This window comes from Castanea sativa, chromosome 5 (assembly GCF_040712315.1).
Source record: "Castanea sativa cultivar Marrone di Chiusa Pesio chromosome 5, ASM4071231v1".
Taxonomy (NCBI): domain Eukaryota; kingdom Viridiplantae; phylum Streptophyta; class Magnoliopsida; order Fagales; family Fagaceae; genus Castanea; species Castanea sativa.
In genome coordinates this window covers 8,520,322-8,534,682 of record NC_134017.1, presented here as the reverse complement: position 1 = coordinate 8,534,682, position 14,361 = coordinate 8,520,322, and the positions used below count along the sequence as shown (strand labels likewise).

The window sequence follows — 14,361 nt, the reverse complement described above, 5'->3', positions numbered from 1 at the left end:
CGGCTAACATCACAAACTACAATTTGTAGTAGTTGGAAACCATAAGGGTAAATATATTACACAAATGAAAGCCAAATAAATAACAAAAGCAGCCTAATGTAGTGTAACTAGTAATAAGACTAGTGTAAATACCCATCCTACTACAGTGAATGAAAAATTGAAAAAATAAGAGAAAAGAATTACACCAGACTGACCAAATAATAGCCTGGGCAGAAAAAAATAAAATAAAATGATTAATATAATTACACATTGAGCTGGACCAATGGAATATATGCAAAGGTTTTGTGGCACATCAACTTTGGATGTTCCAAGAGTAGTAGCCCATGGAAGAGAAAAGATTGCTGGCAGAGAAGTACAACCACCTGACATCTTTCTGAGCGCTGTAACAAGAATGTAAAGCCCAAGTTTTCGTGAATATGAGGTGGAGGATCAATATCAGGAACTTCAATATGTTTCATTGACTTGGAAATGTCATCCACAGTAAATGGAATGCTGCATTTTGAACACAAGCAGTTTTGGTATTAGCTATACACAGAAGGCATTCAAGATGTGATACTAAAAGCATGCAGTTGGAAGTTTTTACCTAGAGTCGTCATCCAATAAGAAAGAACTGCTGACAGCATTGTTTGAGTCCTCAGTCATCATAATTCTCATACTTGAAATAACCTGCACATAGTGAAATTTCAACAGAAATGAACCTGCCGCCTGGAACTGCTTGATAAATCATTTATGGATAATTAAATAAAAGACAGAATATCAAATGACATAACGGGGTGAATTCTAAAACAAATTGAATGATAACCTTACAAGGGACCATATAAAAACAGCAATTGCAGAAATGAGTTCAAAATGTAACCACTAAAAATAGACATATTGGGTTTAATAAATTTTCTTGAGAAAAGATTATGAGATAGAAAAACTGATTAAGAGTATTCAAAAATTTTTTTTTCTTGGGAACTAATTCCAAACACTCTTTTATCAGCATTTTTTTAGCAAAGAGCCTGAAGGTAAATGAAGGCTGACAGCTCCTAACCAACTAAAAGTTTAGTACACAACTTACATCAGTAGATACACTGTGAGTACCATATTTGTCATCCCAGTACATTGTACTGATCCTGTATAATTGCTGTATGCTAAGCACCTGAAAGAGGATGGGACAAAAAAATTAGAAAGACAGGAGGGATGGAGGGAGGAGAAGAAGGGTTAAAGACTCACTGGACATAGATCATTTGTTATTTCTTTCAAGGTCTTTTTGGGCTTCTGATGTATGACCTGATATTGCAGGAAAAAATGAAAAGGAAAAGACTAATAAGACACATTTAATAATAGATACCTCAATAGGAATGGAAAATGAGATAAATGAATCAAACCAGGAAGCCAACTGCTTGTCGGATGTGCTTCATCTCATCCCAAGCCAAACCTACAAACTGCATGCAAATAAGGTACTAAATAATGTCGACCAAAAGAGAGGCATGGAGAATGAATACAAGAGATTGATCCATGGCTAGTACCTCCTCGGTCGCATCATGACACCACTGTTCCAACACAGCCAACCCTGCCTTCAAGTATTCCCCATTGCTGAATGAACAACATTCACGCCGCAAGAGAAGGCTACAAAAAAGAAATTTAAATTGTCAGGGAATATACCTTAATATAATCTATAATCAAAGTTGTATGATTCTAGAAACCTTAAGTGATACTTTTACCTGTTAAATAACTGAACATTGATGAAAGAAAATATCTGAGTGAATAATTTGCAAACTAGGAATGGAGGGACCTGTATTGTCACAATATTGAAGAGAGTTAGCCATGTAAAGAGCAAAAACAATGACCCCATCTCATTGTACTTGGAAGCTCCACTTACATGGTTGGCCCTCATGATCTTCAAGGAGTTATCAATGCATTTCACAATGCTTTGCCAGTGAGCAATCAGAGCTTGTTGAGCTGCAGCATTGGCTTGAGCACGTCCCTTCACTAAACTAGCTCGGGATGTCCTAGGTGCCTGTGTCGGAATTGATGAAGAAAATAAAATTTTAAATTTAGAGAATGGATATAGCTGGCTCCTATGACTACATATGCCACCAAGACAACAGACCTCCTGAAATATTTGAAAAACGGACATACACATGTATGCACACTATTTATCCTGGTACTCATACACACTTATCAAGAAGACATACACCACAATACAAGCAAATGTACATCAAATTATCAACCGGGAATTTGCACATGTTAGTTTTTGGTCAGACTAGATGCACAACCGTTGGGATGGCTCAGGACTCGGACATGGTTAAATTATTACCCATTTTGACTTAGATAATCCCAGAGGAAAAATGATCAATTTGTTCATTAGAAACATAATCCCTTAAACTAGAAAAGGGGGTGGGGCGGGCGGGCAGGGGGAAGGTGCATTAAAAGGCTGGTAAGAAGCAGTATCTATGTACAGATGCATCGCTTGAAACACTAGAAATTTGTACATGTTTCATCTGTTACTCATTATGCCCGAGATTAAGGTTATAGTATGAAAAATATTCAATGCTTTTACATAGAAATCATAAATATGAGAAAGGTGCACTCATCGGCAGTTGCGTTGTTGTCTGAAGTAAAAATATATATTTTACAATTATAAAATCTCCAAAAAACTAATATATGGAAGTAAGAAGATATGGTAATAAAAAATGGGAAGAGAAGATATCATAGCAGTTACCTGGATACAAAATCCAAGCAATGGGGAGATCTCTTTTTTTGAATTATCTCTTATCATTCCATATATTTTTTCAAGGAAGGCTGTGAGTTGTTGTTTGGTCTCTTCTGCTATCTGTGTTTCTGATTGCAACAAGACCAGTACAAATGTCAAATTCATCATATGTCGTCCCCATAAACTCAACCTGTGGTTCTGAGGAATTAACAGTTACTTTACTGAAATATCAGTATCAGTTAGACTGCAGTACAAAAAGTGTCCTGTGTATAAAGTGTATAACTTACTTTAAAATTCAACTTCCCAGATTATATTACCTCTCCTGAATGAAGTAACCATAACAAAGATGCAGTTTCTCTAGAGTGTGTCTTGGAACCCAACACTTTTTTATGTCCAATAGAGTAGGGCTAAAGTATATTTAAAAGAGAATGTTCAAGCAAACAGTAATTACTATCCTACAACTAAGTATTTATACCTTCAATCTTTCAACTTCAGCTGTCAACGACTCAACCCTTTGTGTATCTTGTATTGTAACAGGAGTCTCCTTGATGACAGGAGGTGCTTCTGCAATAGCCTTTCTGGCTGCCTCTCGTTCTTTAATGATCATGGAGTTTGCTTCTTCAACTTGTACTCGCATTGCATGCAATGCTTCTTGTACCTTGGCAGTTTCACGTGCTTTTGCCTCCTCAAGATCAGTCTGTATTGACAGCAAACGAAGTAAACTCAGATTCATCCTCGACTTTGAATTAGAAAAATAAAAATATATTTTAATAGATGGAAAAATAAGAATCCCTACCCTTAATCACTTTTCTAATTGCAAGCGCCATGTAAGTTCTTCCGCACGCTTTTCTAATTTGTCTTTTGCTTCTTTAAGTGCCCCAGTTTCCCTTGCGGCCAATATTAATTTATAGGAAATGTCAGCACTTGCTATAATTCTTCATACATAACAACCATGTCATAAACTTTCATCAAGTTGAACAAAAATGAAAGATACAAAAATATTTTTAAAAGAATTTTATACCATTTTGAGCATCCTGAGCTCTCTTCTAGCAACTTGGCATCTCCAGCCACACTGAGAAACAATAGCTGCCTTCTAAAGACTCTTAAAATAAGAATAAGCTTGGTGGCAGCGCCAATTTGCCTGTAAACCACAGATATATAAGAATCTAGAGCAAATTTTGAATTTTCCATACTTCATAAGTCAGAGAATTGGCATATGAAAATGCTCAAGGGATACCAATATAACAATCTTATCTTGAGTGGTAAATTGCATTAACACCCATATAAAAATAATAATAATATGTATACCTAAAAGATCATATCACTGAACAATGATGATACCTGAATAATGATGGCAGCTTTAGTTTTCTTCCGTAATCTGAATTCATTGCGTGCTGTCATTGCTCTTAAGCCTGTCTGCAATTTGATTTCCGATGAGAGTACCGTTAGGTGGGATTTCCTGGCACTGTATCGCCTGAAATTCTTCTGAATCTTCAGGGCTGCAGCTTCCTGTCTCAACTGCTGATACTGTTTATGAGCCATTTTACCTCTGTTCTGTTCCAGCACTATTATATCGACATGGATGACAGATTGTCAGAAGTTTTCATCAGTCTCTCATAATTCCAGCAATGGCAACACTTCTCATGCCATGAGATAAAAATCTGAATTTAGCTAGCAACATTAACACATTCTTTTCAACTCTTTCTGCTTTTACCATAATCACATATGTTGCAAATCTCATGCATTTTAATATGTTCTCAAGTTTCATACATTCTGAAATAGAAAACAAAATAAAATTAAAATTGGTTATGACATTTCCTTATTTCCTGCTGACAAAATGCAGAGATTTGAAGACAATAGAAAACAATACCTCGCCAATGGGATTGCGTCTGAATAGCAGCTTTGCACAATACTCTTTACGGGCAATGTATGTACGAATTTGTCGTTGGATAATTCTAGCAGCATTTCCAAGTACCTCTGCTCTTCTAGCATCCAACTCAGCCATCTAACCAGCTCTGAGGAAAACCTTTGCTTTGCCTATCTGCCAGTTCACATTGCAGTGAATAATTATTATATACAGGGACAAAGAAAATGCATATAATATCCCGAAAAGGTAATAAAATCAAGTCAAAAAACCATAAAAGCAGCATGGTCAAGGATGAAAAGTTGAAATTAAAAACTTGAATCACCCGATATCCTTTCAATCCCTTCTTATCAAGAATCATTTGGCAAGCCATTTTATCATCATAACTGAAAAGAAATGGAGAAAGATTCATTAAGTAACATTTGAGAGCTACATCAACTTAAGTGGTAAGCTCTACAAAAAGCGAGTTCACCAAAGAAAAAAAAAATCCAAAATTCTGTGTAAAAATATTAATTATTACATACTTTCCTTCCAGAACTTCTGGAGCCAGAACACCAAAACGATTAAGAAACTCATAAAATGTGCGTCTGGTAGGATATCCAGCACAACTTATCCTGATGGCCTCAAGGACACCCTAGATGGCAAAAAAAAAATCAGATCATATGAAAACAAAAGTATACAATTTTTGATGAGGAAAAAAACAAAGGTACATTTTGACAAAATCATACTCACATGGCTTCACACATCTGATGTAATGAGGTTCAGTGGCACTCAAGGTCTCCATCAACGATTGAAGTTGTAGCTGCCAATTACCATAATTGATTCATTAAATCATTTCTCATATTCTGTAATCAAAATTATTAGTAATATTCATATTGAACACGGGTAAAATTGTGATTGTCAAACACTGAGCATATTAGTCCACAAAAAAACAATGAACCTTGTAAAATCACCAATTATACCATTACTGACAGTATCAAAATACCAATGAAAGCTATTGAAAAAAGAAAAGGCTTGACCTGTTAAATTATCGATTGTCTTAAAAGCTTAAACTATTAGAATATAGTAAATTTAATCATTTAGCCACATATTTCTAACACTCCCCCACCCCCCCTCCCCACGTTGGGCCAAAACTACCTTTTAATAGGTGAGGCCCAACACATGAGAATTTAAATGGGAGGTAGAGTGGAGGAAACAGAGATCAAATTTAAGACCTCTTGCTTTGATACCATGTTAAATTACCGATTGCCCAAAAATTTTAAACATTGGGATATGAAAAATTTAATTATTTAACCACATATTTCTAACAAAGTCTTCTAAAGTAAACTGCAAGCATGTGATGGGCAAAAGAAGACCACGGTATGTCAGCCAACTTGAGGCATAAAAACATAAGACTGACCACAAAGAAATTGAGGGGATTTGTCAAGGAATATATATGAAAATTATTGAAGTGAAATGCATATGGGTAGAGGTCAATGAAATCATGGCATACAACAGTTAAACAAATAATTAGGATGGTCGACAACACTCGCCTACACACCCATCATATGTTATTGTTAACCCCATCCAAACAAGAGAAGTTGAAAAGGATATGCATGCACTCACCTTGAAGCGTGCTCCAATGGAGGAAAATTTGGATGACTTTGATGATTCTTCTGGAAGTGGGGGAAAGAGACCCACCACAAAAGAGCACTTTGAGGCCGTCAATAAAGCTTGATGTTCTGCCACCACATAATCTTTGTTCTTGTCCAGGAACTGATCAGCTTGATAAGTTACCTTCAAAATTGGGAAGATTTCTGAAGCTACAGAAAATGCCCTAAACCTTCCCAAGGCAAACAGCTAATGTGACAAAACAAAATTATTTACCTCCCCTGCATAGTGTGATATGGTAGAATTTGTGCGAGAAAGCTTTGGTTTGATAAAGCGCTGGCGATTCTTAAATGTCTGGTACAACTTCTGTGCAAATGTTTCATGTGTTGATTTAGGAAACATACTGCATTCAAGAATCAGATAAATATGAGTAGCAGAGCAGAACAAGAAACTACCATATGTAACAGAATGCAGAGACCAGCCAAATGGAAGAAATGGAATGTAAATATCAGTTAATTATGATCAAGATTGAAATCTAGAATTAAACCACATAAAGCAAGATCAGCATATTACCAGGCCTCATCAAGTAGCGCAATAATTCCACCAGGTTTCTGTAAAAGATTAAATTACTCATTCATTAGATAAACTAGTAAGTTGCCCGTGCGATACACGGATAATATTGTAATATTTTATGTAAGATAAGTTAAGAAAATGTTGTACACATATTATACCATAATTGTCATAAAATTTGTTAGTAAGAGTTCATTATAAAAAGTAACAAAAGCTAAACAAAATAATGAAATAAAGATGAAAAAAACCTTAATAAACCAAATGCTAAAATCCTCGATTCATACATTATTGAAATTCATAGAAAAGAAAGCACACACAACATATAGATCATTATACATTCATCATTAAACCAAAACTCAAAAAAAAAAAAAAAAAAAAAAAAACCATTAACCCAAAACTCAATTTATTGTTGGAAAAAAGTCAATATGTATTTCTTTAATTAAATATCAAGAAACTTACTCAAGAAATGAGCTTTGGAGTCTAAAGAATGCGGATTGAATAGTCGCGTTGTTTTTCCTCTGCAAATTCAATTGCCTTTGACTAAATCCCTTCCACCCTACCACTGCATATCCTTGGTGTGATGATCACTCCACAAGTATAAGTGCTTGTAGGGGTATGGGGAGTAAGGGCCGGGTTCAAGTCTCCAAGAGAGAGCTTCACACACATATATACTTAGACTTGGCTAGAATAAAATTTCTATTTTGTATAAAAAAAAAAAAAAAACACCTCCACCCTAGATGATTACTGCTTGATCCCTATAATCCAATTTATGATTTACAACATGTTTAGCTTTTGTTTATTTTGAAAAGACCAGTCTACTCAAGTCATATGCTAAGATTAGACAATCTTAAAATGACAATGACAATGTGACTTTTACACTAAATAAACAATTATTGACTTCTCAGTTCTAGACTTCAAGCATCTTTTGGAAATCGATATACACAATAACGCAACCTATAACAGAAAATAGGAAAACAAAGAATCTCACGATCTTAACCCTACCGATTATAAGTGAAGAAATGAAATTTTGAAAATAACAAAAGATAGCTTGAACTCATACATGTCAAGGCCACTTAATGTGCGATGGATAGTCACTGACTACAACAAAAGATCACAAGAGCAATAGGTTTCTTCCATTGGCTTGGTGTTTTAAAAAATTGTGAGTATGGAAACAAAATTTGAGAATAGCAGTAGTTTAGGAAATTTAACTATTAAAGTTTTTTTTTTTTTTTTGAAGAGAAAGAAAGTTTTTTTAAGAGAGAAAGAAAGAGAATGGAGGCATATGGTCAAAGTTGAGAGGGGAAGGCAAAGTGTGAGAGAGAGGTTGGGGAGTCAAAGATTTTGAAAATCCTACATTAATCATTATAGCAGAGTATTGATAATGTACATAATGTGAAAACAAAAAGTTGAAAACCAAAACGTCATTCTGGAGGCAAGCTATGATTAATGCATCTACACAATCATAAAGGCAGAAACTTTTTATATATCTAATGTAAAAACTTGCCATACTAAAAAAAAAGACTAATAGGTGAGGGAAACTTTGTTTATGAGATGTTTGTATGTAAATTTATAACCATAAAATAATAAGGATTCCCATAGAATAAAATAAAATAATAATGATTACAGTAAATAAAAGATATGGATTTGTGTAATTTAGGCAACAGAAATGCTAGAAGGTTATCTATCTCGATCTCATTAGTTATTAGTATCCCCTTTTATTAAAAAAAAAAAAAAAAAAAAAAAAACTGAAACATTTGGTATACTAAAAGACATAAAGAAGAGAGAGAGTTGTGATGTAAACTTAGTCAATTAATAAGAGAGTTGGATGATTGTAGAGAAATTTCATAGAAGGTGCCACTTGGCAAAAGCTTAGACCCTCACACAATGAGGTCTCTGCTTTTATATATATATTGATTATATGCAGTATAATATGGTTATGATATGCTCTCAAATATCAAACGACAACATTTTTTTATTATAAGTAAATACCAAATCACAACATGAATCTATTAATCTAACTACTAAAACACAAGTCCTTTAAAACAGCCTCAAAATGAGAATCACAAATTTCTAAGTTAAAATATTGTGTAACAACTAAAAACCTTTTCAATCAGATCAAGCACATCTAGGTTATCGACAAACTCAATGTAGCTCCAATCTATCTCTTCTTTGGTATACTCTTCCTACTCCATTTTAAACACATGCTGCAAGAGCACAATTAAAAATAACCAAAATCAGCCTACAAGCTATCTCAATAATTACGACCCAAAACAAGTGCTATTGATTAATAACCTGACCTGATTGAAATGCTGTTGTAGTTTTTCATTTGTGAAATTGATGCAGAACTGCTCAAAACTGTTTTATAAGAAGATGTCAGCACAAAACTAATGAAATATTGTTTGTAGTTGTGCACTGTTCTTTGTCTTTTTTTTCTTTTGGTTGTTGTAGTTGTTAGGGTGGAGGGGAGGGGCACAATGTCATCGGAGCACAAACTTCATTACTTTTTGTAAAATTATATAAAACGCATGTGATGCATAGTGTCCGATCTCTGCCTCTAAAGAAATGAAATTTATCTTGCTCCAGTGAAATCAAAAGATTGTAATAGCATACCTATTGCACTTAAAACTTTGAAAACCATAGATATCAAGGACTCCAATTATTGACTTTGAGTTTGGATCCTGTCCAATAGAAATGTTAATTTTTTCCACAAGCCTGTCAAAACAAGTGGTAAATCAAAATATTACCAAACATATACAAAGAAAAGAAGACTATAATACAAACCAGGGAGAAGATAAAAAGTCTAATGAGCCCCTTACCAGTCAAACAAGCGAGAATATATTGTCTTGGCTAATGCATCTCTGCTAGCAATTGCATTTTCAGGGTCAAGAGTTCTTGTAATAATTTCTTCAGGCGTCACCATTACACGAATTAGAGCATCTTCCAAGCTCTGGGCATCACACCTGTAAAATGATTATGATTAACAGTGAAACATGACACTGTTAAATAGATTTCAGTACAAGATTCAGAGATGCACTTCTAATGTGAAAAAGTAAAAGAAACACACCTAAGAAGTTCTGCGGTCATATTAAGATGGAATATAGACTTTTCATCCTTAATAACAGAGGAATCTATTTCCTTCCCTTTGGCAAAATTAATATTACCAAGGTGAAGAATTGCAGCTACAACCCTGAATATTGCCGCCTGAAAAGAATTATATAATGATGAGAAATCTGGTTGAACCTTCATAAAGAACATGCATAGTCTAAAGTTACAGAAAGGCAACCTGTTCTTCCTCATTAATTCCAACTATGTCCATAGCCCTTCTGGTTGCAAGATATTCATGAGCATCATTTACATCATCCAGCTCATAGCAATTCGATTGATTAAATAATGGAAAGTTTTCGGACTCCCAACTTATATTTCTCAATGTCCTACAAATATTTGAAAAAAAAAGGTAAAAATAAAATTTTGAAATGGAACTTATACTTACAGATAACACTAACAATAGTTGAACTTGCTTGATTTAAAAGATAAATATAGAGAAACAAATTGACAAGCAGAATAGTGTAAAATACCTCAGGTGGTGGAGCAGAAAGGAGGTAAAAGCAATGGTAATTTCTTTCAGGAACAGAAATCTGGCAAACACGAGACCTTTCGAGTAGATACGTTCTAATTGCTACCCCAGATATCCTCCCATTCTTGTCGAATGGGATTTCAACAAATTTACCAAAACAACTACATAGTAATGTCACGATGACATGAAAGAGACATTATAATGAGAACTTCAAACAGAGATATCTCAAAATAAGAATGGTTAAGAAATATATGCAGTCTTTATAATCAGAATGAAGAAGAAATGAAACTGTAAAGTATAAAGTGAATTTCCATATGATTAATACACACCTTGAGTTGTTGTTCCGAACTGTTTTGGCATTACCAAAGGCATCAAGAACTGGGTTGGACTGTAATATTAAAAAAAATAATAATAATTAATGAGGATATAAACCTTGTTTTAACTTGGTTTTTGAGATAATATGTCAGGTATATGCTCATATAGGGAACTTTGAAATCCAGAAATAGAATGCAACTTATCATAACTTCATTATACATTCATACCTCCAGAACTTGCTGTTCAACTGTTCGTCCTTCTACTCCAGATCGCCCACCTAAGTGTGCAAGATATCTCATCAACTTGATTAGAACCAGATTTATATGCAAGAGAAACACAGAACAACTATAGGTGCTGATTACCTAAAAGTTGCACTTTCAGTGGACATTCTTTTTAGAGAAATTGACTGAACTATAGATAAATTAAAGACACATGGGAGAATTATATACTAATACGTTAAGCTTGATTTGCCACGCTTTTCAGGTGAAGACCCTGCTAGCTGGGTGTATAAAGCCAAGCTGTATTTTGGGTATTACCAAACCCCAAACGCAGAGAGATTGATGATTGCCTCCTTCGATATGGATCAAGAAGCCCTGATCTGGTTCCAAGAAGCAGAGGAGGCTGGTGTGTTTTTAGATTGGGAGTCATTGGTGCAAGCACTACGCGTGAGGTTTGGTTCTACAGCTTATGATAATCCTATGGAGGTGCTAACAAGGCTAAGGCAGACGCCAACAGTTGCTCCGTATAAGGCAGAGTTCGAAGCTGTGTCTAATAGGATCAAAGGCCTTTCTCCATTACACAAGCTGAGTTGCTTTTGAAGTGGCTTAAAGGATGTGATAAGGCTACCAGTAAGGATGCTTAACCCTCAATACTTGAATGCAGCCTTTGGATTGGCCAAGATCCAGGTGGAAAATGTGCTGAGCTGCAAGAGAAATGCGAAGTATTAACAAGAATCAAGTAAGAATTCTATCTTGGGGTTGCCTAAGGGTAATACAATGGTAGAAGCTAAAACTAGGATACCTATTAAGAGAATAACACCTGCACAAATGGAAGAGAAAAAGAAAAAAGGCCTATGTTATAATTGTGATGAGAAGTGGGGGCCCCGGCACAAATGCAAGAACGTAAAATTGTTTACGAGGCCTCACTGACCCAGTAGATTGCAAGCAAGAAGATTGTTGTCTGTTGCCAGGAGTTGGATGTGTGGTTGGTTTTTGAGCAGTTTTTTGGTCTCTCTTCTTCAATTGAACCTGGAGGGATGCTTGTTTAAGATTTAACAATCGCATAAAGGATCAGGTTTATTTGACTATGAATTGGATGCTGGAAAAGCTAAGAGGTATTACTTCAAACATTATGTCCTTAATATTGGTTGGTTCATTCATGTTGATGTTGTAAATTTATTATTTATAGTCTCCAACTTTTAATACATGATTTAATTCAGACACAATCTAATTTTGCAGTTAGCTCATTGGCTCTAAAATAATTTATATATATGTACAGATTTCGTTTAGAAAGGCTCGGGGGGTTGGAGTCAAGGGAATACCATTGATAGAACCAGAGTGGTTTTATGTCAAGCATAATTTTTTTTTCTTCTCGTTTACATACATCATCAAAAAAATATGAGTAGAAAATCAATGTTGAGCTGGGCTAAACAGAATTCTAAGAATTTCAGTAGGGACAATTTGATTTGAAGTTAAGCTAGGTGGTCATGCACTATTATTGATGATTGCAGGTCTTTGTCATATATTTCACAGAGTGATACAGGTTCATGTTTTTTAAGAGACCAGAAAGAATTGTTGGCAAAGATAGTGTACTAGATCTTGTTATCTGGTTTTATCATGAAATGTACATTGAATAAAATGTTATGGATTATGAATCCTGCCTATGATGTGTTAGAACTACTTATCTACCTAGTGTTAGTCATTTAAAGAAGACCATGAAATCATATTTCATCTCTTTAGATAACTTTGATATGATCAAGAAAGGATAAAATGCATTGATATCCTTTGAACTTTATTCTAGTTGCACAAACACCCCTAAACTAACTTTTTCAATCCCTTTTTTCTGTATAATAAATATCATAATTTATTCATAGAAACTATTCTTATTGCATCAGTATTCACCACCTGCCACACAAAGGCAGGGGTCTCATCCAACTACACCCTCACTCTTTCATTTTAGTAGAAAATGTAACTAACCTTAAAGCAGCTGCATTACAACCTTTCTGTACATAGCTTAATCTCCATGTCCTAAAGAAATCGAGAAGGTGCTTAACTTCATCAACAACTTTACTATAGCAGACAAATCTCTCTCCTTCTGCTCTGCTGCTTGAATGAAAGACTTTCAAGAATTATCCAAAAACCAGCTTCAAGAGAAAAACGCAGTGCCACCTTTGATGTAAAGACTTGGGTCCCTTGCAGATCGACATATTCCCTTCCTCTTGTGCAAAGATCAGCAGACACCCCATCCCCATGTCAAATCATTTTAACAAATAGTACGCAAGCTGCACAAAATCCTCAGAGCATAAATTTTTCTGAGGGATTTCCTCTGTATTTGAGTGTTGATAACAAAAAGTACTTGAAGGAGAGCAAAAAGAAGCCTAGTCACATCATATTGCGTGTGTGTATATATATATATATATTATACAACAAATATTAGCCAAAAAAAAAATGCAGCTAACATTACAAATTACAATTTGAAGTAGTAGGCAGCTGTAAGGATAAAAATATTACAAAACTAAAGCCCAATAGATAAGCCTAATGTTGTGTAACTAGTAGTGCAAATACCCATCCTACTACAGTGAAGATATAATAATAATAATAATTATTAGCCAAGAAAGACCAAACGATAGCCTGGGATGAAAAAAAAAATTATTAATATAATTACACATTGAGCTGTGGGAAATGAAACATATGCAGAGGTTCTGTGGGAACATCAACCTTCAAAGAGTACTGCCAATTGAGAAGAGGAGATTGCTGGCAGGCAAGAATAACCATTCATTCTGAGCGTTGTAATAAGAATAAAAAGCTTGAGTTTTTGAGAATAAGAGGTGGAGGATCAATTTCGGGAAGTTCGATTTGTTGCATTGTCATGGAAATGTCATCCATAGTGAACGGAATGCTGCATTTTAAACACAAGCAGTGTTGGTTTTAGCCATACACAGAGGAGGCATGAAGTAAAAAAGCGATACTAAAAGCATGCAGCAGTTAGAGATTTTTACCTCTAGTTATAATCCAATAAGAAAGAACTGCTGACAGCATTGTTTGACTCCTGCTCATCATAAATCTCATACTTAAATAACATGCACATAGTCAAAACTTCTGAGTGAAATTTTACAGAAATGAATCTGCAACAGGTTGATCAATGATCTAAGGATAGATAATTAGAATCCATAATGTCAAATAACAGAACAGGTTTGAATTCTAGAACGAATTGAATGATAAACCCTACAAGGGGATATATAAAAAGTAAAAACTGCAATAAGCCCCGCAGAAATGAATTCAGAACATAACCACTGAAAAGAGACATATTGGGTCTAGTTATTTTTCTTGAGAAAAGCTGATGAGCTAGGCAAATTGGTTTAAAGTCTTCAAAAAAACAAGAGGGTGGAACTGGTATTCCAAAGACTATCTTTTAAAGCATCTAGTTAGCAAACAGCCCATGAGGTAAACGATGACTAACAAGTCCTAACCGACTAAAAGTTTAGTACGTACACAACTTAAATCAGTAGATATACTGTTGAGTACCATATTT

General features: G+C 34.8%; 1 pseudogene; it reads right to left on the bottom strand.

Annotated features, from left to right (window-relative positions):
* On the bottom strand, positions 1-10,910 carry LOC142634669 (myosin-17-like; annotated as a pseudogene).
* Between the last annotated feature and the right edge of the window lie 3,451 nt (positions 10,911-14,361).